This window comes from Balaenoptera borealis, assembly GCF_965194805.1.
Source record: "Balaenoptera borealis genome assembly, chromosome: 15".
NCBI classification, from domain to species: domain Eukaryota; kingdom Metazoa; phylum Chordata; class Mammalia; order Artiodactyla; family Balaenopteridae; genus Balaenoptera; species Balaenoptera borealis.
In genome coordinates this window covers 37,822,560-37,850,015 of record NC_138871.1, presented here as the reverse complement: position 1 = coordinate 37,850,015, position 27,456 = coordinate 37,822,560, and the positions used below count along the sequence as shown (strand labels likewise).

Here is a 27,456-nt window from a genome sequence, read left to right as displayed (position 1 = left end):
GATTCTTGGAGGATAGTTGACTCCATAATTTGGGGGCAGGAAAAATTATGTTGGGTTGAAACATCAGGTTGTTGCCAGAAATCAAGGATGCAATGATAGTAGTGTTTAGAGGACAAAAGAAACCATATAAAGGAGCTTCCCCTGAACAGGTTGTGGACATTTAAGCATCCAATAAGAAGTGGCAATTAACCATAAATAATGGTTATTAAAACAGTTAAGACTGTAAAAGTCTATGAGTTCATAGTGAAGCTGAAAAATAAATGCTAATTAAAAGTGATAAAAATAATATAGTTGCCATACAGAAGAATAAAGTTTCAATTTACTTTGTTATTAATTTAATAAGTAGAAAGGTATTAATCTATACAGCTTTTTAAAAATTACATACTGTAAAGTATATATATGTTGTGTGTATATATATGTATGTGTATTTTTCTATCCTATTAGCAGGGAGAAGTTTACAAAAACTTGTTGAATGAATGAAACAATTCCCCCAAATATACAATAGAATTTACTTGTTTTCTAAATGTGATTTTCGCCATTATCCTATAGCCAAATTACTCTCATTATATATATCTGGAAGGATATTTTCTGCAGGTTTTGTTTGGGTCACAAATTCCTAGCTATATCTCATGGAGAGTACCTGATGTTGTTAGAGCCTCACTTTACCCAGAGAAAAAATTTTATAGACCTATAACACCATTGACCAGCAGATGGCTCCACAGAGCAATAAAAATCACTTGAAATGATTTAAGGTTGCTATATCTGCAAATCATTAGTGCTGGAAATCCTTGGTCTTTATGAACTTATCCACAAAATGAACTTATCTACAATACAGAAATAGAGTTACAGATGTAGAAAACAAACTTATGGTTACCAGGGTGTAAGGAGGGGAGAGGGGGGATAAATTGGGAAATTCGGATTGACATATACATACTACTATATATAAAATAGATAACTAATAAGGCCCTACTGTATAGCACAGGGAACTCTACTCAATACTGTGTAATGGCCTATATGGGAAAAGAATCTAAAAAAGAGTGGATATATGTATATGTACAACTGATTCACTTTGCTGTACACCTGAAACTAACACAACACTGTAAATCAGCTATACTTCAATCAAAATTAAAAGAAGAGAGAAATAAACTATTCTGTTAAGCTATTTAAAAAATCATAACAACTTTGACTAGTATAAAAGAAAATATTTAATTTGCTAAATTAACCTAGGCAAGTTAAATGTTTTGAGAAAATTTTAGAAACAAATATCTTTCAAGAAGTTCCTCATGAAATTGTTATTGTCAATTTCTACTTCAAAATTAACCCATACTTTTACAAAAGTAGCTCAACACAGATATCTAGACCAAATCACATGGAATTAATTGCTGCTTTTAAGTATCATCTTCTAAATAATGTAAACCAAGGTCAGGAATATTCAGCAATGTTATTTATTCAGATCTAAAAAGTAATGTGATGTCTAGAAAAATAAGTGTACCAAAATCTCTTTTATATAAGTCTTATATGACTTTTTATTTAAAAAATACAAAGTAAGTAATATAGAATATAAACTTCATTCTGAAAAATCTTTCCAGGAATAAATATACACATCATGACATATCTTAAAGAGAGATAATAATTTCCCTTAACATTCTTATGCACTATGATTATTTTATAATCATAGTTTATTATTAGTTTATTATTTTATAATCATAGTTCCAGGGATAATAAAAAGTAGCCATTATTGTCTCTAGATTTTAATTGCAGTCCATACTGTTTTATTCATTCATTCATTCAAATAGCTAATATTTATGGAATAATTGCTATGTGCTAAGATTGCTTTTTGTTTGTTTGTTTTGTTTTGTTTTGGCCACAGTGTGCAGCTTGTGGGATCTTAGTTCTCCAACCAGGGATGGAACCTGTGCCTCCTGCAGTGGAAGTGCCAAGTCCTAACCACTGGACCACCAGGGAATTCCCTAAGTATGCTTTTTTAGTCACTTTACTTGTATGAATTCATTTAATTCTCAAAGCAAGTCTATGAAGCAGGTGTCATTATAATCCCATTTTATAGATAAGGAAACTGAAGCAGAGATTAAATAACTACTTCCAATTCAGACAGGTAACAAGTGGCAAATTCAAACTCTGGTGGTTTCGTTCCAGTTCTGCTGGTCCTCTATGCATTCATTTATCAGAAAATATTTTTGGAGGCGCCATGGAGTATGCACTACTCTCTAGATGTCATACAAAAATGTATGCACAAGCCCCATCTCAGGGGTGGGGTGGGGGCCATAAACTAGTTAATGAAAACAATCACATTTGCACTAGTACGAAGCTTTATAGTTTACAAAAGTATGTTCAAACATCCATGAATATTACATAACTCTTTAAGAAAGCACTGCAGAAGATGGTGCAAGCTAGTATGTAATAAAACAGCACATTAATGGTACAGTGATTTAATCATATAGGCAGGTAAGACAGAGGATGTCTGTGGACTAGAGTAGGCAGGTATAATTTAATGAAAGTGGTGGGTTTTGAGCTGGGCCTGGACAGTGGGGGAGGATTTGGTGGGCAGGGTGGAGGTGAGGAGGTGGTATTCTGGCAGCCCCAGGGTTGCAGAGCCAATAAGGAGACCTGATTAGAAATAACCCAAGGCAGTTGGGGGTTGTGGGAGATAAAGGTGGAAAAGTAGGTTGGGGACAGACTTTGGACAGCTTTGATATTGGAATGTCAGGGACTACAAGGGCAAGTAGTTGGTAAGTAACTAGTAACAACCCAGCGTGTTCCAGGGAGCTTATTTAGCTGCTAAAGGTCACTACTGCATTTGCAGTGGAACTCTTAAGAGTTGAAAATACCATTCCAGTTGTTAAAGATTCTGCAATTGTCTATGTCGTTTACTGATTAATAAACATTTCAGTAATGTTTATGAAGTATCCTGAAAAAACCAGAGCTACTTGATTTATGTATCTATGGTAATACTGTTTCATAAAAATTAATACTTATTTGCCTTATTTATGATGCTTTTATACTAATTTGTGTATTTTTAAATTCTCCTCTGCACATACTGAGCCTTTATCATTCTGCCCCCATCCCCTTCCTCTCTCTCTCGGTCTCTCTCTCTCTCAACAAAAGAAATTGGTCACAGTAAAACTTATTAACACAGGAGTAATGGATATATATATATATATATATATATATATATATATATGATTTTAAAAGTTTTGAGTTTCCGTGACAAGATAACCAGTCAGTTCAATCAACTGTGTGAAAAATAATTAGTGAAAAGTGTTGCCCAGAATTGTTTAGAAATGACCGGATCAATGATTAGTTAAGTGATTCAATCAGAAATATATGTTAGTTGACAACAGCAGAACACCCACAAACTTTTGAAAGGATTAGGTGGCCAGCCTTTAGAGCAAAGGTTCCAAATATGAGTTATTGAGATACCTTATGATCTTTCTCTGATGTGGATGCAACTTCCTTTATCCCTCCTGTTTCATATTCCCCTCAAGCATTTTAGGAGATGTACTTATTGTTTAAATGAAAGGATATCAAAATCATTTTTGACTTGAGAATTTTACTCTAAATAAAGTGGGTAATAAATACCCTTGGCATTACAAATCACAACTTGGAAGCCTTCAGGGAAGCAGGAAATAATTTCATTTTATTATCACCCATCTCTGTAAACTGAAAATGTTTCAAAGCATAAAACCTTTGGGATCTGATTCCATTTGCTGACAGAGCCTAGTTGTCCTAAATAATTTGTACTCGAATTTCTTCACCTTTAGGAGTGGAAAGTATAGAAAAAGAAGTAAGATGGAATTCTGAAAACTTGGTTCAAATCTACCAACTGTGTAAGAAGCATAGTTGAAATGTACCAGGTACATATTAGTTATCATTGTTGGAGAGAAAAAGGAAAAGTGACCTTTCTGAGATCAATAACAAATAGATTTTTCAAGTTTAGCCTTTGAAACCTAGATATGAAAAGGCAGGAAAAACACTGATTATATTGAGAAGGGGTCAACTTCCGTCTGAGCAAAGGTTACAAAGTTCTGAGAAAGGGTGAAATAGAGAGGAAAAAAAATAAGAAAAAGAGGAAGAAAAAATAAGAAACAAGGACACAGACAAACCAGGAGTGAAATTTTCAGAAACACCAACCTACAGAGTTGCAGATTCAAAAAATAAATAAAAGTGTAAATGATTGGGGTGCTACTTTATTTCTTTTGCTTATCTTATTTCTTCTCCTTTTATTGATATGAATGTGGGAATGAGAAACCCAAAGCAACAGAAGAGAGGTATGAATGAAGGAGGAATGGAGACAGTGAAATACCAGAGCACTTACTTTCTCATTTCTATCTCCTACAATTTATTTAAATATTTCCTTCTAAGACTATACGTATCCTAAATACATATCATTCAATATATATCCTTTTTTAACTTTTTCATTAAATTAAAGATGAGACATATTTAGAAGATTTAAGGTAAGGGTTGCCAGATAAAATACAGGATGACCGGTTATATTTGAATTTCAGATAAGCAATGAATACTTTTTTAGTATAAACATGTCCCAAATATTGCATGGGACATACTTATACTAAAAAATTATTTGTTGTTTACCTGAACTGGGCATCCTGTATTTTTATTTGTTAAATCTGGTAGCCTTAGGAAAGAGCCACTAGTCTTAATAGAGGTAGATCATCCTTTGTTTAATCCAATTTATCAATATCCCCTACTTAAAAATTTTTTTTAATTGAAGTACAGCACATGTACAAAAAGAACCCTTATCTTCAGTGTACAGGTCACTGAAGATTCACAAAATGAACATACCCATGTAGCCAGCACCCAGGGCAAAACCCAGACTGTTACCAGCCCCCTAGAGGCCTCCCTTGTGCTCCTTTCCCTCCACTAAGAATAATTACTGTCCTGACTTCTAACAGTAAAGACTAGATTTGCCCATTTCACCACTCTTTCTACTTAGGGTTGTTGGCCTCATCCTTATATTCTAAGAAGGTTTCCATCTACTTGGCAGAAACACAGACCCATGGTACTAGGTTAAATGTCCAGTTGACTGAATATAGTTGAGGTTAAGGAAGAACACACCTGCCTCCATATATTAAGTGAATTCTCTAGGAAGTGTATTTATCCAAAACCCTACAGGATAGAAGGTGGGCAGAACCTTCCGGGGAACCTAGGAGATAATACTTCCAGAGGAACCAGGAGATAACAAAGGCAGAAATCCAGAAGTCATGAGTCTTCCAGGATATGGTAGCTTATGCACTTTTGGCTAGGAGAGACTGAGGACCAAACAGGTGATTTGGTTGGTGGTATATTTAACAGAGAGATAGTAAGAACTAAGCATTCAATACACTCCCCCATGCAGAGCTTCTTGAAGGTGATCTTATAAGTCACTGTCCCCCCAGCAAGGACTGCCCAATAGCAGTGCTCATCTGCACTGGCATAGCTTTTTTGCATAAGGTTTTTCCATGAAGCCTCCAAATACCTCTGAGTCTGTAACTCCCTCAATCTGTAGAGAGGATACTGGTCCCATTCTACCAGAATGCATCATAATCATTCCTATAACTAAAGACAGGGGATCAGAACCTAGAAGAAGACCCCTTCCCCTTCTCTCCAGTAGTGCTGGGAAAGATGGCCACAGGAATTGAGCCTTAAGAGACAGCGTGATCACCTCCAACAGGACCTTTATATGCACCAGCCTGGAAAAGATGGAGGGTCCAGGAACTCACTGAGTTCACTAAATATCCCCCAAGTCTTCTTTGGAGCTGAGCCCATAGGGCTGAGTCATTTTATGAGAGCCGTGGCATGAAGAACTGGAAGTATATGACATGGCTGGCCAAGGATCCTTCTCCAGTTGGAATCTGAGGATAGGATTACTAGTGATTCAATCTAGGAAAGACCTTCAGATATTTGACTGGGTGGTGCCATAAAGTTTGAATAGTTTCTGAGCAGCAACATTCCAGGCAAAAGGGAGGCACTGACATTCTCTCTGCCTCTCCAACCAAGTTCAAAACCAAGAAGGCAAAACATGGTACTTCCATTTCCTATCACTGTATTCCTTCCCTACCTAGTGCACAGTCTGTCCTGTTACAAATACAATGAAAGAAGGATGTCTGATATGATATCACTTATATGTGGAATCTAAAATACGACACAAATGAACATATCTATGAAACAAAAACAATCTCACAGATATAGAGAACAGACTTGTGGTTGCCAAGGTGGGGGTGGAGGAGGGAAGGACTGGGAGTTTGGGATTAGCAGATGCAGGCTATTATATATAGGATGGATAACCAACAAGGACCTACTGTATAACACAGAGAACTATATTCAGTATCCTGTGATAAACCATAATGGAAAAGAATATGAAAAAGAATATATATATATGTATAACTGAGTCACTTTGCTATACAGCAGAAATTAAATATGACACTATACTTCAATAAAATAAAAAAAAAGAAGGATGTCTGTTTGCAGTATTGTTCATAATAGCAAGAAAGTAGAACACTAACTATCTAACAATGGGACCTTGATTAAATACATTATGCTACATCCCAAACAATGTAATCTTATCCAGTCTTTAAAATGACATTGTAGAAGAAATTGTAGTAGCAGTCATAGTAGCCAAAGCTAGTCCTATAAAGCCTAAACTACCTGCCGGGTACTGTTCTAACTACTTGGCAAATGTTGACTCACTTAAATATTCACAGCAACTATGTGAAGTAGGAACCATTTTTCAGATGAGGAAACTGAAGTACCTTTATCAATTAAAGGACATGCATGCCCAAGGGTCACACAGTTAGTAAGTACATAATGACACAGGAAAATGTTAATCATTTATCAGTAAGGGAGAAAAGCCAGATTAAAAAAACCCAAAAAAACAAAAAACAAAAATGGTTTGAAAAGTATGATTCCAATTCTATATCAAACATTTTAAAAATCATATGACTATACATGCAAAGAAAAATTATTGTAATGATATGTGCCATAGTGTTAACAATGAGAGGTCAGAGTTTAAGTGATTCTTAATTCCTTCTTTATAATTTTCTGTATTGTCCACATTTTCTGTAATAAACAGTTATTGACTTCTTTAATGAGGAAAAAATTCTTAAAACAAAACCGTCTCTTGGTGAAATCAGCTCAACAATTGTGACCTTTATGCAAGGCCTCCCGGTGTGAAGCTGTGGAGAGCAGTCATATCATATGGAAAATGTTCAACCAACATGCCCAGATCACATCATGCCAACCATTCTGCCTCAGAGAAAAGCGAGCTTCAAACTTATAAATGCATAAATCCAGTGCATGGGAGGTGATTTCTGTAGAGCACCGAGCAGATGTTAGAATGTTGAAGCTGGCAGTGACCTCAAGCTTCTTGAATCTACCCCCTCATTTGGTAGAGACTGAGGCTTGAGAGGCTACCCGTAGAAAGATGGTTAACTGGGCGGCCCTTATAGAAAATGGCATTAGCCTTAAGAAGCAGAACTCAGCAGGAAATTTCATAAATTTAGCCACAAAGATTTCATGATAATAGCAAGAGGGCATTTGAGGTTCTTATCTTCATGTGGTCAGAGAAATTTGCCGGAAGAGAGCCCTGTGAATGTATTGCAGCAAAGATTTGTGCATGTAACTTGGGAGAGTTCAAAATTAGCTGTAACTGAGAAGAATCTGCTGCAGATGATGACATGGACACGTAGCCTTCTTCTCCCAGGGCTGGGTTACAGACTTTCAGTGTCTCCCTGTAGGTGCCAATGGAGGTAACCCAGAGTTCTTAGACTTCCAGTCTAGTCTGGATTTCCTGAGGGAAGGGTAAATTGAAAAACCAAGAGTCTCCCACCCAGCCCCACCCTCCCAAGACATCATGGTGACTCATGTGAGGAGAGTGGAGAGGGCTGACAATCTCTAAGCAACATGGTTTTTCAAAGTTTGACCTTTCCAAGGGCTATTCCCAGGAACAGGGCCAATCAGTGAGTCCTGCCGGTAGAGCAGCCCCTCCTAGCAGCTCCCCTCCCAGCTCGGTGTCTTCCAGTATCTCTTGCTGATTCCAGATCTTGGGTCTCTCTTTGGCTCACTGATGATGTACCACCTCTAGAAGGCAGCTCAAAGCAGGGCTCTCACTGAGTTCTGGAATGATAGCACTTCACAGATTTTAAAGAAACTGTTCCAAATGTCCTGGAGTACATTAGTGAAACAAGCCTACACTCTTTCACAGAATGTCACAATTTTCACTGCCTTCCCAAGCCATTTGCACAACTCCAGGAGTCTTGTGTACAGACCAAATATGTACACCAGTATTTAAACTAAACAGAACTATGTGATAAGAGTTGCTAGACTTACAAAGAAAGAACTGAGAGGTTTCAAAGGGAAGGTTGTTTCCAGCTGAGGTAGTGAACAAGGCATTCTTTGAGGGATGGCCTTTGAGCTGGGCCTTAAAGGTGGACCCATATAAGAAGAGGGGCAGCAGGACAGGGATACCCAGACAGTGGGAAATGTCTGAACAAAATTTTGGAGCTGTGAAAGAATGAGTCATAGCACAGCAAAATGAAAAGTCATGTTTTCTAGGATAGAGGTGTCCCGTAGCCAAGCCAAGAACTGAGAAGAGAACCATATTTCATCAAATCTAAGATGGCATGATTGCCATGAATTGTAAGATGCACTCTGATTTCAGAGATGTTTTCATTGTTTTAAAAAAATGTGTCTTAGAACAGATGAAACACAGTTAGCTGGGGTCATATTATAAAAGGTCTTGAAAATCAGATAAGAAGGGTAAATGGCAAGGAAGGGGGAGCCCTGGAAAGCTTTTGAGTGGGGGTGTGATATTATGCTTTATGAAGATTGCTCTAGTTTCTGCAGGGAGGCCAAGGTAGGCTATGTTGTGCTAGAGCTACTGCATTAGTTCAGGACCAAGGAAGCTAGAGGGGCAGTAGTGGGAACGCAAAGGGTCAGACATGAGATATTTCCAAGGAAAACCCAAGTGAGTCAACCACACAGACACTGTGAGTGAGAGAGGAGTCAAAGACGAGTTCCAGATGGGTAATGAGGAAGAATGTGCTATGCCTATCATATTTTATGTTTCCAACTTATTATGTTTTCTTCTTGCATATTTTTTCCTTTCCTGATTTTGGCTAGATGGTAGTTTTCATAATTCTTTTTCTCCCCTATCTAGTGTTTTAAAAGTTTTTATTCCCATCTTTATATTAATAATATTTGCCCTTGCATATTTAAGCCTACATTTTTATGTTAACATAAAAAATTAAGAGCTACTCATTCTCAAACAGAATGGAAGATTTAACTGGTTTTTCTCTCTTCCATCCTCATCCCCACCCCTTTCAGGCTTTGTTCATATTATCACATTTGGAATTTTATTTGGGCGCTAGATTCAGGCACATTTCATATCTAGTTATGAGGGTTATTTAATTATGCTATGCAAAATACTCCCCCAAAACAGGATCAATTTCAAGCCATCAAAAATATATTAAAACTTATGGAAACTTCTACCCCATGGCCTGCAGTGAATTTCAGTTTATGGTCCATGTTGTGCTAATTCCTAACAATTCCTAACTACCTGTAAATTGTTTTAATTTTCAATACTGCTGTAATTTCTATTTCCCTAAGTTTTATTTTAGCTTTATTGCTCTTAAAGCTCTCGTGATTGAATTAGCATGTTTCCTATTCTTACTTTAGGATGCATGCTTCTAGAATAAAGTGTGCAGTTTTAATTGCTGCACCTTAAGGAAATCATGGGAGATATTCAGAAGGAACAGAGAAATACAATAAAATGTGTGAAGAGAAAGGGCTGCTGCTGAGTAGGGACCAACAACAATCATGAGGGATATTAAGTTTGGGAAAGAAATGACTTCGAGGGCATATGTTAAGTCTTTTGAAATCAAGAGGCAAAGATCAGGTGAATCTACTGATAGAATCCGTACACTAATATTAGAACATTTTATGAACCTTTTAAGAAATAGATATAGCAAAAAAACTTAAAGCTGTTGAGTTTCACAAGAGGTAGTTTTGCTAAGCACCTTCTTTCGCCTCTTCAGATCTAATTTTTATCCTTCTCTGCCCTGCTCTGGCCCTGGGAGACTGACTAACATGGACAGCATCAACAAACTCCCTTGACTTCTGGCCAGGGTTGGGTTTGGCGAGTGGGGTGGTGATGAGAGGCACTGGGGCAGGAGACTGGAAGATGGAGGGGAGTGACGTTGGGGTATTTGTTCCCCAGTTCCCTCTCTACCAAGGTGTGCAGGGTTGGCTGAGTCTATCCACTGAAGGCTATCACTCTTGTCAGCTCTCTCCATACTCTTTCTGAGTTCTGGGAAATGCATCCTCCCTTGCCCAGTAGACTTATGGGCAGTATCAGCTCCCCATTGTGCTAACCCCAGATACTGCATTGTCCCTTGCTGATTTCTGTAAACCTTGCCCATACCTTGTAAATAGTGCCTTTACTAACTTCCTTCAATTACCTACATGGAGTATGCCATCCATGTCCAGACCCATGCTGGACCCTGACTGACACATTATTGCACCTAGAGATTCCTGCACCTAAGAAATAGTAAGAGTAGAAAACACAAATGTGAAAAAGTGACCATAGATAAAAGAGATGACCCTGACTTTGGGAAACAGGCCACTATTATACCATTTTGAGACAGTATTATTGGAGCCAGGGGACACCTGTTGGGCTTAGAGTTTGAGTGGATGTAGGCTTTTTCTTTTAGAGAATGGATATTTCCACCATCAGTAATCTTGAGAAATGGATAATCTCCATGTAGGAAATAAAGTGAAACCATGGACTGTGGAAGGAGGGGCACATCTCTCTGGATTAGGGATCCATTTGGCCCTGGACTTTGAAGTATGAAGAAGCTTTGAGCAGGCTTGTGCTGGCAGTGAGCTATCTTCAGGGCAGCACCATCATCAAGCTTTTGTTTTTGTCAGGAACGGCAGTAGATACAACAGCAGCTCAGAGAAGAAAATAACAAGCACTTGAGGCCTTGGGGTAAGGAACCCCTAGCCTGGAAAGACCTTGTATCTGCTTCTTAGCCACATGAAAAAGCAGGAAGCATTATCGGGATGTTCTCTTTGGACCAAAGGAAAAAGTTTTTTTTTTTCTGAAGCTTAAGTGAGGGCAACAGTGGGCACTGGTGGGGAGAACTAAGTCCATGACAGCAGAACGTTCCTGAAGGTCAAAGCAGCAAGGAGAAGGCCAGAGGGGACACATGGAAAGCTCTCTCTCAGAGCTTTACATATAAAGTAGTACAAATAAAGTTTCAGATAATGTTGAGAGCCCTTTGAGAGAGGTGAATTTTCAGCAAACAGGCTGGTAGGAGAGAATGCTGTCATAATTTTGGTATAAAATGAAAGGATACTTTCCATTGTAAGTCATAGACTGCGAAGCTGGGAATATATGGATTATAGAAATAGCTTCTGAAGGGTCAGATAAACCCTATCTCTAGTGGACTGATAGTAGTTTACTGATGGACGGTGAAATACATCCCTGAGGATTGATACTGAAGAAACCAAGCTTCCCTTCCACAAAACTCCCTTTGAACTTCTGCTGGAGTCAGAATGCAGGATTAGGTGGGTATGGCAACATTCATGGACTTTGTTTTCATTGAGGTTCTGCAGTTCATTTTCCCTGTACTGGAGACAGAAATAGTTCTTGGAGTTTTCACAAGGTTGTTGTGATGCCCGATTCCTATTTTGGTTTAATGGAACTTAGAATCTCCTTAGGGGCCGAACCAACTCTCATTAGTCATATGAGCCTTGCATGTTTACTAAGAACTTGCCCTCCACTCTGGCAAGAAGCAAGGGCCCTGTGTGTCAGCTGAAAGGACATCACCTGACAATCTCTAATATAATGTGAAGCCTGGACTCAGTTTATATAAGCATTGTACCCAGGCATTATCTAAAAATATTGCTGTGAGTTATTAACTTGGATCAGATGCATTTCTCAAGCTTTTTATTTTTAATTTTTTAAAAAGTTATCTATTTATTTATTCATTTATTTTTGGCTGCATTGGGTCTTCATTGCTGCACGCAGGCTTTCTCTAGTTGCGGTGAGTGGGGGCTACTCTTCCTTGTTGTGCACGGGCTTCTCATTGCGGTGGCTTCTCTTGTTGCAGAGCACGGGCTCTAGGTGCGCTGTGGCACTTGGGCTCAGTAGTTGTAGCTTGCAGACTCTGGAGCACAGGCTCAGTAGTCATGGCACACGGGCCCAGCTGCTCTGCAGCATGTGGGATCTTCCCAGACCAGGGCTCGAACCCATGTCCCCTGCACTGGCAAGCAGACTCTTAACCACTGTGCCACCAGCGAAGCCCCAACATTTCTCAAGATTTTTAAAACAAATCAAGAGTACCTTCATATATTAAGAGTTTTGTAACAGCTCAAGAAGATAATTACTGAGAAATGAATATCAACTCTCAAAGGAAGAATAATTTCTCCTGTCCTTGGAAAACGTTAATCGAACTTTAGGGGTCCAGCTAGCTTAGCATCTCAAAATGATAACCTGGGATAAAGAGAGATTGAGACTTCAGGTTTTAACATAAACTTTTCTATGAACCAAATCCTCCTGAATATGGTTACAGTCTGAAATGTCAGGCTCTCTCCTGTCTGGTACCACCAATTATGTATGACTGGGTTCAAAAATTCCACCTCAGGGACATTTTGTTTCTCCACAGGCACAAACATTACTCTCTGCCCAGGAATTTGTGACTCCTCCTCAAGCAGAAGTCTTTTTCCATGTGAGGGAGGGAGACTCCACGTAGTCTGATCTCCCTAATCTGTTCCCGTGACATCTAACCAAAGAGTGCATCTGCAGAGCTGCCTTGTCTCCCTGTCCTCTTCCTACCTTTCTGCTTAAACTTGAAGTAATCTCCAAGAGCATGTGACTCAAGCAGCATAGTATCAGGGATCAGGGCTGAACTATTATAGACACGGTGGCTTAGCAGCTGAGGAGCAGTTCCTCTAACTCAGGCTACCCAATGTTCTGAGGTTTCATTTTCTGGCAACCGTGCCACTCCGACTGTAATAGCTTTGTAATTCTGAGGAGTAAATTCTGAATTACAACATGGCAAGATCCCCGATGGATAAGCTCATTTTCTGGGTACACGATTTGGGCACATTATCTCAACTATACTAACTTGAATTAAGACCTCCAAGAAAGAGGAGGGTTTTTGTTTCTAATTTATTCCATCTTAACTCTGTTATGGTTGTAATTCCATTGCACATCATGACTAGTACAGCTTGATCAAGCATGTGGTTCCAGGGATGGTGAAGTGTTTCCTACATCAAGAGGTCAGACATCCTAACACTGCCTTTTATTGGCACTGCAGTATAGGTGTGGGCTGTCTACCATTCAGTACCCACTATATCTTCAATATCAATGTCACAAAAGGAAATGTCTATGGAGACATTCAGAAAACTGAACATAGGCGTGGACTTTCAAAAGCCCAGTCTGTTTCTACAATAGGCAAATTAGATTAGTCTTTATACCAATTTGCCTACAGCAGAGTAACAGTTTTTGGGAAAATAAGTAGATGTCTTCTTATGTGATAATTAAATGGTAATTAATTTGCCAAAATTAGTCAAACATTCGAAGTATGGATCCTTATGCTGACAGGAAGAAAGGGCACAAACCTGACTTCCGGCAACTTTAGATTGTTTTTCAGATTTTTCTCGAAACAGATCTCATCAGAATTGCCTTCTTCCTTTAAGGCAATTCTCTTAATTGAGTTTGAGGTTAATTACAGTACAAATGTGGCCAAAGGGCAATAGATCTTCACTGACTGAAGCATCTCAAGGAATTCATGTGGTAAAAACTTAGCTGGAGTTGGGCTGATTTGAGTTTTCTTTTCCTGGTATTTTATGGAGACTGTGCTGATTGTTGTTTTGGTTCTGTCTGTACAGGAGCAGAGGTCAGGCAGCTAAAACACCTTTGCTGCCAATGACTCTGTGCCCTTTGATTCGTCAGAAAATTCTCTTTGGAGGTTCAGAGGGCTGTGCTCCTCCTGCTAAGATAACGTTCATTGCGTTAATGTCATGGGTTTTCCCTTTCAGAAGTAAAGGTAGGAAAACAGTTCGGCAATTTCTTAAAAGGTTAAACATAGAATTATTGTATGACTCAGCAGTTCCATTCCCAGGTATATAACCAAAAGAACTGAAAACAGATACTCAAACAAATACTTGTACATGAATGTTCATAGCAGCATTATTCACAATAACCAACAGGTGGAAACAACCCACCAATAGATGAAAGGATAAACAAATTATGGTATACACATGCAATAGAATATCATTCAGTCATAAAAAAGGAATGAAGTACTGATAATGGTACAATGTGGATGAACCTTGAAAACATTGTGTCAAGTGAAAGAAGCTGGATACAAAAAGTAACATACTATATGAATTCATTTATATGAAATATGCAAAATAGGTAAATTCATAGGACAAAAAGCAGACTGATGGTTACCAGCACTTGGAGGTAGTTAGGTAGGGGATTTCTTAATGGGGCAGTGAAAATATTTTGGAACTTGATATAGATGGTAGTTACACAATACTGTGAATGTACCAAATGCCACTGGATTGTTCACTTTAAAATGGCTAATTTTATGTTACATGAATGTCACCTTCAATAAATGTAAAACAGCACTTTATTCAATTATCTGCATTAAGTACTATTCAACTCAGAATATCCTTCAGTCCTAGGCAACAGGACTGTAAGCCATAGGTAGAGAAACAACTGTTCGCACCAGTTCCTGACTATGAGAAGCTACTTCAGCCACCTGGAATGTGCCAGACTCATAAAGAGAAGCCTGACAGTTCACCAAGGACAGAAATGATACCCAGTCCTCATATTTGTTGGCAGCTGCTTCAAAAGAGAAGAGCCATTCACCTCTCTGATGGCGACAGAGCTTGAGATTCCATTTTTTCATGCTTTACAAAAATGTATTTTCAATAGAAAATTGATATACTGTTTTTTTATGAAAAGAAATCTTGCAATTGGTGATCTGCAGAAGAAAAATGACCTATTTCTGCTCATACATTCGGCTGCATTTAAATTCTTAGTGCAAAGATAAAGCCAAGAATTCTCTGCTTCTCAGGGTCAGAGGTGTTAGAATTGCCATTCATCATAAAATCAGAGGGGCAACAACAATAAGTAAGTCTTTGGGAAACAGACCCACTGAGGGCTAGGGGGAAAGAAGAAGACAGTGTTACAGGGGTTTAGTAGTTGAGGGATGTCACATGAAGTGGTGATTATCTGTCCTCTTTTCCCAGAGGAAAGAGGAAATAAGCCTAAATGTACAGATGGGCTTCTATTCAGCATTAATAGGTTCTTGCTGTAAGGATTAAAAGAGACTGAAATAAGACACTAAGGAGAGCTACCATGTTTCTTCAGGAGGTATTTAAACTCTGGGAAGCTGATGAATGGGATGAGCTGTGAAGTTACAGTTCCCTTCTCCGACTCTGGGGAAGCTGTAACACATCAGGATCTTTTTTTTTCTTTAGAGAAGGCAACTACCTGTCTGGTGTATTAACAGACCTCTCTACCTGTATCTAACATAATTCCTTCATGATTACTTTCTTGTCCTAACCTTAGTGGGGGTAAGGAGCAAAGATATTATCCAAAATATAATCTTTCAAACAGTTGAAGCTGATTGCAATAAGCTCAGCCCCACGCCAGATATTGATAAGTTTTTTATTCTCTGGGTAAAAGAATATTAGTTCTTAACTTGATCATCTGTGGCATTCTTATCATTATTTTAAAGCTCTTTATTGTAGTCTGAAATCACCTATCACCTATGATTGGGCAGCCTAACTTTAGAAAAGAAGCATAAGTGCTATCTAAATAAATATGCTAACAAACCCAGAATATATTTGAGTTGCTCACTCACTTGGTTCCAAGGATAGTGGCTATTGTTCTATTGGCCACAAAAATGCCCTTGTTTGGGAAAGGTTGGTGCGTGTGGTGCAGGGCCAAGCGGAGACCAGGGAGCAAGGAGGAGAAGCTATTGATGCACTGCCCCATGAAAATAAAATTTCCATTTTTAGAAAATAAAAACTGGCTCTGCATCCAAGAATTCCTCAAACTAAATATTAAGGACTCAACTGGCCATGCCTTACTCTTTTTCTACTTTTATGTTTCACAAGGCCAAAGGCAAAGAAACAACGAATAGTTACTTACTACACAGAGCCAATCAGCAGTAGAACTGAAGTTAGAATTTAGGAGAACTTTATTGCCAATCTAGTGCTCAGTCTACTGAACTAGGTAGACTGCCCAAATTTGAAGCCAGTTAACATAATAAATATATTGCGATATTGTTCACGTAAGCACTCTGCAAAAAATATTTTGTAATCTCATTCTGGTAGTAATTTGATGTTTTGATCAAATTGACATCGCCACACTTCCTTAGGCATGAGATGTGTTGTAAGGACTTATTGCTTTATAAAGCAATAATGCAAAGCAAGACTGTAAACTTAAATATTTGAATAACAAGTAATTCTCATGATACTTGCATTTATTGCTTTTAATGGTCTTTATGGCACAGAGGTTATGGTGGTGATTTACTAGGTGTGAAGTCTCTGGATACCTCTTTGGTGGGGGAAAATGTCAGCCTGTAGATCAAAGTCACATGATACACTCAATTTTAGGATTCTAGTGTAAGAGCCTCAGATCAAAGGCTAGACGTGCTCCTATACTTTTCACTTTTCACCTTCCAGGAGAATTATAGTGCATCGTACTTTGGAGCTGCTAACAAAATTCTCAGCTAGATCTGAGTAATTGAGAAAAACAAATGGCCTGGAAAACAGGAAATAAAATACGATGAGATTTATTTTCAAATGGAAAATTGTAACTGGTTCATTCTGAAGGGAGAAAAAAAAGAATATAATCATTAAGGGAGCAAAAGATAAATATGAAAAATGAAATGCAGCATTTGGAAAAGAAAGAAACAAGATGGGTTTATCTCAAAGCATATCTGAAATCCCATTTTTAAAATAGAATAATATAAATTCCAAGCACTCAGGACCAGTCCTCTTGGGTGAACAAGAACTTCAGGACAAAAGGTAGCCATGGAATACAGAGGCTCTGGCACACACCTGCTTTCTGTCACCACAGAGGAGTATAGTTCCATGTTAATCCTGGGGTTATAAATTTTTATAAGCATAACTCTGGGTAGGCAGTAGTCTCTAGCTCCATACAGGCCATTTGGAGGACACTTGGGAGGTCACTGGGTCATGTCCTTATGCAACAAGGACTTGACTTACTGAAACACTATGGGTGTGTCCTATTGGTAACAAGACTGGGCAATGGGGGAACAAGCCATGCTGAGCACAGAGGGTGGCAACCTGGATGGGCTACAGAGTCAGTAGAAGTCATCCATGCAAGGGGATACCAAGAGCCACTCCAGGGGTTAAGCCAAGATGAGACCCAAGATGAGGAACCAGATGTCCGAGCCAAGAGCAGAGCTTGAGTCCAGTGGTAACATTCAACTGGGAGCTGAGGCAATGGCCAGATATTTCAGACAAGAGCAAAGTATGGGGTGTTGGATAAGGAGGGAGAATTCAAAACCCTTCACTTAATACTTTGATTTCTAGCATTGATAGATTTTTTTAGGCCTACCTAATTGTAGTGGGTTGAATGGTAGCCCCCTAATTCATGCTCATGTAATAACCTCTGGAACAGTGAATGTGACCTTATTTGGAAAAAGGGTCTTCACAGATATAATTAAGAATATTGAGATGGGATCATCCTGGATTAGCTGGGTGGGCCCTAAATTCAATGACAATTGTCTTTATTAGAGACGGCAGAGGAGAATACACAAATAGAAAGGAGGAGAAGGCCGTGTGAAGACAGAGGCAGAGACTGGAGTTATGGAGCCACAAGCCATGGAATGCCTGGAGCCACCAGAAACTGAAAGAGGCAAGGAGAATTCTTCCCCAGAGCCATTAGAGGGAGCACAGTCCTGCCTACACCTTGATTTCAGACTTCCAGCCTCTAGAACTGTGAAAGAATAAATTTTTGTTGTTTTGAGCAACCAAGTTTGTGGTCACTTATTACAACAGCCCTAAGAAACTAATATACCAATTATACTGTGCTCTCATGAAGGGGTATCTTAAAAGCCCACATGACTTCTAATACCACCATCTATCTCTGCAGGTATACACACACACACACACTCAACAGCCCAAAACAAGGGCTCCTAGGGTGGCAGATGGGGCATAACTATCTGGGTACTGAGTAGGAATATGCCTGAGCTCAACCTGTTTCTGGGTTTTTCTGGTACCTACAGAAGTAGCAGAAATGGTATATATAGGGGGAAATAAATTATTACTTAATAAATGGGATTTGTTTAAAGCATTAAATTTTTCAAAACATGGGGTACAAAAGTAAAAAGACTTCTTAATAGTAAAAAGATTTACAGCCATAGTTCTAGCTTTTTTTTTTTACTATCTCTGGAATGATGACAGGATCTCCTAAGACTGGGTTTAAATTGTCCCAAGACAGGGCCACTCTATATTATTTTTTTCTATACTATTCTATTTTTTTTTATTGTTGCATATATTACTTAAGTGAACTCTTGAGGATCAAAAGTGCTTGGTAATTTGGAACCATACTAAAAATTTATGACTTACTCTTGTGTATCAATCACCCAGCCTTCAACTGATAAATTTACAACATGAGTTGCAATAAAAAAATAACTGCTTAGTTACTCTAAAGCTAGAATATAAAGTCCCTGCAGGCTGGGATCTTTGCTTTGTCCTCTTGCTTTGCTTTGTATCTTAAGCACCAAGAACAGTGCCTGGCACATAGGAGGCACTCAAACTCGAAGCCCCATTTAAAGAAAATAAAAACAGGACTTCCCTGGTGGTCCAGTGGTTAAGAATCTGCCTTCCAATGCAGGGGACTCAGGTTCGATCCCTAGTCGGGGAACTAAGTTCCCACATGCTGTGGGGCAACTAGGCCCGCATGCCACAACTACTGAGCCCGTGCACCACAACTAGAGAGAAGCCCGTGCGCTGCAAAGAAGAGACTGCTCGCTGCAATGAAAGATCCCATGTGCCACAACGAAGATCCTGCGTGCCGCAACTAAGACCTGACACAGCCAAATAAATAAATAGAAAATAAAAATATCTAGTATATAACCAAACATACTTTATGTAAGAATCACAAGTTAAAAGTATTAGTGTTATTAGAATTAAGCATATATGTTTCTACAATATAAATACAATTTTAATTCTCAGTTATCAAGTGGAATATCTTTGGCCTGTTCCATTCTGCTACTCAGTGAAGCCACAAACTATCATCAGTCAGGCTGAGACTGCTGGTAACAAGTGGGTGGAGTCTCTGATTCATTCCAAAGTAAAAAAAAAAAAATATTATCTGGGTCATTTGTCATTTTAGATTATTGCCTCCTCTTCTCCTTTGTGTTAGCACTGATAACTCTCGGCAGAAAGTATTGGGGTTAGAGATGAAGTTAGGAACATGGTCTGGTATTTTCATAAGATTAAGAAATATATATCCAGGTAAAGCCTTATCCAGGAAAATAATAAGTCACTTCCCCTTTCTCCTCAAAAGCAACTGACAGTAGGGACTTCCCTGGTGGCACACTGGATGGGACTTCACTCTCCCAATGAAGGGGGCCCGAGTTCAATCCCTGGTCAGGGAACTAGATCCCACATGCATGCTGCAACTAAGAGTTCACATGCCTCAACTAAGGAGGCCAAGTGCTGCAACTAAGAAGCCAGTGAGCCACAACTAAGGAGGCTGCGAGCCGCAACTAAAAAGCCCGCCTGTCACAACTAAGACCCAGTGCAACCAAATAAATAAATAAATAAATATTTAAAAAAAAAAAGCAACTGACAGTAATAGAAGTAAAGCAGTTGTTCTTCACACTTTCTGATGGGGATTCCTTTAGATGCTCATTCCAGTTTTAGCTAACTGGTTTTGTGACTGCACCTATGACTATTTCTCCATCATGGTGATGCGACATGCCCACATTCTCTAAAGGAGTTTGGCCACCAGAAAGCAGAATAGGGATAAGCCTTATTCTAGAGTAATTTAGCAGTGGATCTGGTGTTGGAGTTTCTCTCACAAAAGAATGGGGCTGAAGACTAACAGCAAGAAGATAGGTGTTTATTGAGTTCTCCATGTGTCTGATACTATACCAAAAATGATATGGTGGTTAAGAGCATGAACTCTAGGGTCAAATTGCCTAGGTTCAAACCCTGGTTCTATGTCTTAGTAGCTGTGCATCCTCAGGTGGGTTAGTTAACCTCTCTGTGCCACTTATAATAATACTACTATTATTACAATGAGAAGCAGAAAAGAAATATGTGACATGGATAGAAAGAGACTAGGCTGAAGAGAAAGGCATAGTGTTTGTAAGGGTTTGACAGGGTTGTTTTCATTTATAATTTTTAAATTTTTTTAGTCATTTTAATGCATTTTCCCTGTGCACAAGAGAAGTAACTGACAGAGTCAAAGGACAGAGTTTCCTTTATACATAGCAGTTAAAAGTAATGCAAACATCACATGACACTTTCAGTGAAAGTTACATTTCCAATTTCAAATCAAAATACATATTAGGGTCTCTTTACGGGAGAAGATGAGAAAGAAGTCTCAGGTAAAAAAGCACTTACCTGGCATTACTATACTGATCCTTCAGGCTGCACTAAGATTAAGGTCATTTACAGTCAATTTGCAAATGTTGACACGATGTCACACTGTAAGTTTTCTGTAGAATTAAATGTATACTTAGAGATACCAGAATAAACATTTCTACTATATTTTAACTGAACTTGCCTAGTCAACATTTTCACTGAGAAGTTTATCAAAGATGCTGTAAGACTCTACAAAATTGCGAGATATACCGAGCTCCAGAAATACACGTACTTACCTGGGCTTTACATAGTCACGTATTTATTAAATGGCCTCACTATACAACTTTAATATTCTACTATAGTTTTTCAGGGATTCAAAAATTAATCAGGCATGGCTTCTTCTCTCAAGGAATTTACAGGCTAGAGGGGGCAAGAGTTATAATTCAGGGTATTATTCATCTTAAGAAAATGCCACCAGATGGGAATGTAAATTGGTGCAGCTACTATGGAAAACAGTATGGAAGTTCCTCAAAAAAACAAAAATAGAGTTGCCATATGATCCAGCAATCCCACTCCTGGGCATATATCCAGACAAAACTATAACTCAAAAAGATACATGTACCCCTATGTTCATAGCAGCACTATTCACAATAGCCAAGCCATGGAAACAACCTAAATGTCCATCAACAGATGAGTGGATAAAGAAGATGTGGCACAAATATACAATGGAATACTACGCAGCCATAAAAAAGAATGAAATAATGTCATTTGAACAACATGGATGGACCTAGAGATTACCATACTAAGTGAAGTAAGTCAGAAAGAGAAAGACAAATACCATATGATATCACTTATATGTGGAATCTAAAATATGACACAAATGAACCTATCTACGAAACAGACTCACAGACATAGAGAACAGACTTGTGGTTGCCAAGGGGGAGGTGGGGGAGGAACAGATTGGGGGTTTGGGATTAGCAGATGCAAACTATTATACATAGAATGGGTAAACAACAAGGTCCTACTGTATATCACAGGGAACTATATTCAGGATAAACCATAACGGAAACGAGTACGAAAAAGAATATATATATATGTATAACTGAAACACTTTGCTGTTCAGCAGAAATTAACACAACATTGTAAATCAACTATACTTGAATAAAATAAATTTTAAAAAAAGAAAGAAAATGCCACCAGAGAGATTGAGATAAATTATGAGTTCAAGGAAAAGTGGGATTACTTACAGCCGGTTGAGGTCCAGATTTAACGGGACCCCCTTCCCCATATCTGAATCTATAATCGCTTGAATCAGGACAATTCACTCAGATCATTGTCCATTGCCCCCAAACTGAAGGGAAGGTCACTCACTCTACAGAGTCAACAATTGAGAGAATGCAGATTAGGCCAGGGAAGGGGCCAGGGGTAGGGATTTCACTGCCATCTCAAGGATTAGAAGGACATCTGAAAACTTTTCCAAAGAGCCTGTTATATAGTTTGATGGAAACAAATACAATTGATTTTGCTCTAATCTCATTAGGACCATATGCTAAACACGTGAAAAAAGAGAAAACGATCAGTCTGAATCAGTTGTTCATAACTGAAATCATCATCTTGTTTTTCAGTTTTCTAAATAATTAACTTATATGAACAGGGTGGCAATTCCTACTCATAATAGTCCCAGCAGGTAAGAAGGGTCTAGCAGTTAACTGAATCTATTAGAGAAAGTTAAACGTGTTTTTTCAAGGTGCATATTTAGATATTTTTCTTGAGCTCCATGAAGAGGACTGGTTATAACATATAATACTTAATAAAATGTCCTTTCGTATGTGTGGATGTATGCACCAGCCTAGGTGATATTTAACACAGGTATAGTCATCTTCTTGCGCCCCTTTCCCTCCAAATAAACTAGGAGCAACAAAACAGTCATCCCCAGCCACTGCAACTATTGTGTCATTCACCTTGCTTTCTACACCTGGGGAAAATATCACAGATTTTGACACCTGAATATCATTCTGCCTTATATTTTTAAAATTGTTTCATGTATGTATATGTTTTCTTTCACTTAGGAAATTATAAGCTTCTTAAAGAGAGAGACACTTTTGTGGGTGTTTTCTGCCACTTAGGGCAAGGCATACTGTAGGCGCTCAATACAAACTTTGGGATTCAACTTCCAAACCAGATAGCATCGTAAATTTACACTTTGAGGCACACTTAAACAATACATGGCAATAACAATTACAATATAAAAAGAGAACAATTTGAATACACAGTTATCATCAAAATACGGTAAATGTTTCCACATTTCAGAAATAGACTAGATATACAAAGTGGTCACTCCATGTCCAAAGTGGGCAGAGCCGCTCAGGATTGAGGGCAGGTACAGGGCAGGAATGAGGCTCTCCCAGCCATGAAGTTGCTACCCTGGTTGCTGCCTGGGGTCACAGCTTATAAGAAGCTGCTTGTCTAAGAAGGCAATAGGAAACAGACAGAGTTTTGCAGCAAGGACCTGCCCAATCACCAGCTTATTCAGGGACTAGATTTGTGGTACCTTCATATCACCGCAGCACAGGACACTGAGCTGCCACCACAGAACTGATAAAACATGTTGGCAAATGCATTTTAACCACTGACTATAAGAAGAAATCTATTTTTATGCTAAAAAAGGTGGAATTAAAATTCTCTATAATGATAAGGAAGACAGGGATAGGTGTTCATTGCGGAGTTAAAATGAGCTAAGGTCCATTTTTTCTCAGGGAAGAGGACAGAGATATCAAATAATTTCATACTTTAGGGAAAATAATAGTTAAGGATATTATAACTTAAAGAGTAAGAATACAATCTGTGTCAAAACTAGAAGAGGGAGTAAACAGAAAACTGAAAGTAATATGGCAAAAATAAGTTCAAATATATCAGTAATCACAATAAATGTGAATGGATAAAATTTACCTGTTAATTTATCAGATTGAGTTAAAAATCAAAGTATAAACTTTCTTAAAGATATACACTTCAAAACAAAACAACACAGAAAGGTTGAAAAACAGGAGATGGAAAGAAAAAAAATTGTACCATATAAATACAAAGTAAAAGACTGGTTTATCAGTTACTATCAGAAAAAATAATACTTGGGCTTCCCTGGTGGCGCAGTGGTTGAGAATCCGCCTGCCAACGCAGGGGACACAGGTTTGAGCCCTGGTCTGGGAAGATCCCACATGCCGCGGGGCAACTGGGCCCGTGAGCCACAACTGCGGAGCCTGCGCATCTGGAGCCTGTGCTCCGCAACAAGAGAGGCCGCGACAGTGAGAGGCCCGCGCACCGCGATGAAGAGTGGCCCCCACTCGCCACAACTAGAGAAAGCCCTTGCACAGAAACGAAGACCCAACACAGCCAAAAATTAATAAATAAAATAAAATAAATTAAAAAGAAAAAAAAAAACTCAATCTAGAAGTTTAAATCAATCATGTATTATAGATGTGGTTCATGTAATAAACAGGACAGAGAACTCCAAATAAGCAGGTCCACACAGGAAGAAAAAGCCTCAGCTCCACAAAAGACTAGCCTGCTCACCTACGCCTTTGGAGTTCAAGTAAAAAAAAAAAAAAAAAAAAGAAAAAATAATACTTAAAGGAAACCCATTAATATATAAATGGAACAATCTACCAAAGAGATATATCAACCACAAGTTTATGTATACTTGACAAGATAACCTTGAAATTAATAAAGCAAAAACTGAATTATAAGAAGAATGGAAAATTCAGAGTCTCGACAGAAGCAGATATCATGTTCAGGAGAGTTGCAGATATAGTGTTCAGGAGAGTTTACCTGAAGAGAACTGAATGAATGGATTGTTTACAGAGGTGCATACAGGGTTGAAAAGACAAGAGGGGATGGTGAGGCACCAAAGAACTAGCAACAGTGGGAAGCCATTACTCCTCTAGGCCTGAAAGAACAAAGGGAGGGAACAGAATTACTAGAGCCCATGGAGAGATAGAGCTGTGAAGGAGGGGCTGCCCAGAATGAGTTCCTGCCCTGGAGGAAGGCAGACCTCTGTGGGGCAAGGAGGTGGGCCAAACCCACTGACCAAACCTAACTGGAAACCAAAGGACAAGAGAGTAGGGCAGAGGGCTAAGAATAGAGTTTTTTAAAGGAATTTATCATTTGATACTAGCAGGTCTTTCTTTATGAGCATCTATAAATCATAGGGCAAATGGAGAATAATCAGCACAATAATCATAGTGAGAAATTGTAACATCACTTTATCAGAAACTGATAGACCGGGTGACCAAGAGTTAGATGTAGAAGACCTCACAATACAATTAACAAGCTTGATTTGACAGATGTGCATGTGTGTGTAGAGAGAGAGAGAGCCTGCTGCCAACAGAGAGTATACATTCTTTCTGAGCATATGGAATATTTATAAAAGCTTACCATACTAGGTCACAGAGGATCAAATGCTAAAGAATTGATATTACATAGAACATAATGTAATTCAGTTGGAAATCAGCCTTAAAAGATAGACTTGTATGTGCTAATATGAAATGACCTTCAAGATATATTTCTAACTGAAAAGAATAAAATGTGAAGCATTATCTATTTTATACTAATATCTGCATAAAATAATCTACCTCTACTTACATATGCACAGAATACATCTGGACACCCAAGAAACCATTAATAGTGGTTGCCTGTGCGGTGGGAGAGTAATTTACCTTTTTTTTTTTTTTTTGATTCTGAATCTTATTCTATTTTTATCATTACTTTAAAAAATACTAGTTAAAAAAATGCTGAATGGAATTGAGATATGTTATCCTCAGTTTTTTTTTTTTACTCCATTTTCAAGGCAGTTTCCCAAGGTAGTTTTGTAGCATGCAGGATTTTAAGCAAGATGAATAGCTGCCATGGCTTATCCTAGGTTATGCCAAATTTCCACTTACCCTCCCTTGTTTTTTCCTACATAGCAAACAATATTATAATTCAGTGTGTCTCTTTCCATTGACCTTAAGTTGAGGTGATTTCTGAAAAAATAAAAGCTGAGCTCTTGAACATACACAACATTCCTGAGACCTCTGAATGTATATGCTGTATTGTTCTTTGAGAATTCCTGCTTGAGAAGGCAGTCATTTATAGAGCAGTTAAACAGAAACAATACGAAGGACATATAAAATAATCAGGACAAGAAAGTAAATATTAACACAGCCCATTGAAATGGATGTCAAGAATGGGACACCTAAATTACCTTATACATTTTTAAGCTGCATTCCCCCTAGTCAGAAACAGTTAACACTTCTCTGAGCATGCTGCCATACCTGACAGTCACTAACCCAGAACCTGAAATATCAATAGCAAAATAATTTCTCATCTGACATTTCAAGTGACAACAGGGACATCTGAACAGAAAGCCCCGAAGCAAACAGCTCTTTAACGGGCTTCTCTATCTAAGGAAGAGTCCACATTGACGATCCCTGCTTTTATAATTCAAACACGGGGTTCAGATACACGAGTTGAGGAGAATTGGCATGACTGCGTAAATGGAGCTGCCACTCAATTCCAGGATTTATTCATTTGCAAATTTATAAAATGACAATGAATGCTCCCTTCAAAGGGGTGTTATGAGAGGAGGCGTCCTGGCTGTTAAAGTCGGCTCCACACTACCAGATGGGATCAGAGGTGGTCTGCTCGCAGGTATCTGATGGGCTTGGGCAGAGCTCCTCAGTGAGCTAACTTCAGCTTTGCTCTAACTCTCACCTGGGGTCCAGGGTTTGAGAGCTCACTGAGCTTCTGCTCAGGTCTCCGTGTGTACTCCATCACGTCAGGGCCTTACGCTGAGCAACCCCTTCTTGATCGCGCTCTGGGTTTTGGAGTGCGGATGGACCCGGATGGAAGCCCCAGTGTCCTGCTATTCTCTATTTGCTCCCTTTTGATCACACCCTCTACCCCTTTCCACCTAGCTCTCTGCCCTCTGGCTTCCTGTTGGGTTTGGCCAATGGGAGCCCTGATAGGAGACACGTGGGAGAAGTAGAGAGTTGAACGAGGTGGCATCAGCTGACTGTGTCCTTGAACTGAGGATCACCGCTTCTTTCAAAGTAGCTTCACACAACTTTCTCCTCGCAGGGTCTGGGAGCGACTCTCTCCTCTTGATACTTTGATTCTAGGGGTGTTCACAACAACTCAGCTGCTACTAGCCCCAGTTTACTGCACTATTTCTCATGGTCCCCCACTTTGCATCCTTATTTGGTAATCCTTTGTAAAACAAACAACCCCTCCTTGAATTATCTTCCTTCAAGTTTGCCAACCATTTCTGGTTGAGACCCAGACTGATATGCCCCTCTTCACTACTGATGAGATGAATGGCCTCAGACAGATCATGTAACTCCTCTTAGCCTCAGTTTCCTCATTCACAAACTATGAAGATATCCTTTCCTTAGAGAGTGCACAGGGATGTATGGGACACTTTGTAAATGTGTTTCTACCCACATTTCTAAGGGGCTACTTACCAGTAGCCCCACATAGCAACTAACTGGCTTGACCTCCTGGGAATTAAGATGATTTCACCTGCCTGACAATGAGTATTGCCTGACGCTGCTGCTACTATATTCTTGTGATTTCCAGATCTTTATATCTCACTATTTGACACTTCCACTGGAATGTCTCAGAGCTACCTTAAAATCCACTATGGTCCAAACAGAACTCATGTCCTTCCCTTCTAAACTTCCCATGTCCTCTAGTTCAGTAACACCACCATCTACCTAGTTGTTAAAGTCAGAAATTTTGGGAGTCATTCTTGACAACTTCCTGTCTCCCATAACCAACCAAGCAGCAACTCTTTACAATTCTGCCTCCTGTATTGTCTCTGGA

At 38.9% G+C, this 27,456-nt stretch overlaps 1 long non-coding RNA gene across 2 annotated transcripts; it reads left to right on the top strand.

The window, feature by feature from the left end:
- The first annotated feature begins 3,197 nt into the window (after window positions 1-3,197).
- Window positions 3,198-23,728, top strand: LOC309612509. Of its 2 annotated transcripts, none has more exons than XR_014235230.1 (2): window positions 3,198-12,059; window positions 17,800-23,728. It is a non-coding gene; the product is annotated as an uncharacterized lncRNA (long non-coding RNA). The 2 variants fall into 2 exon arrangements; XR_014235231.1 differs by having other exon boundaries at window positions 3,198-14,066.
- The last annotated feature ends 3,728 nt before the right edge of the window (window positions 23,729-27,456 follow it).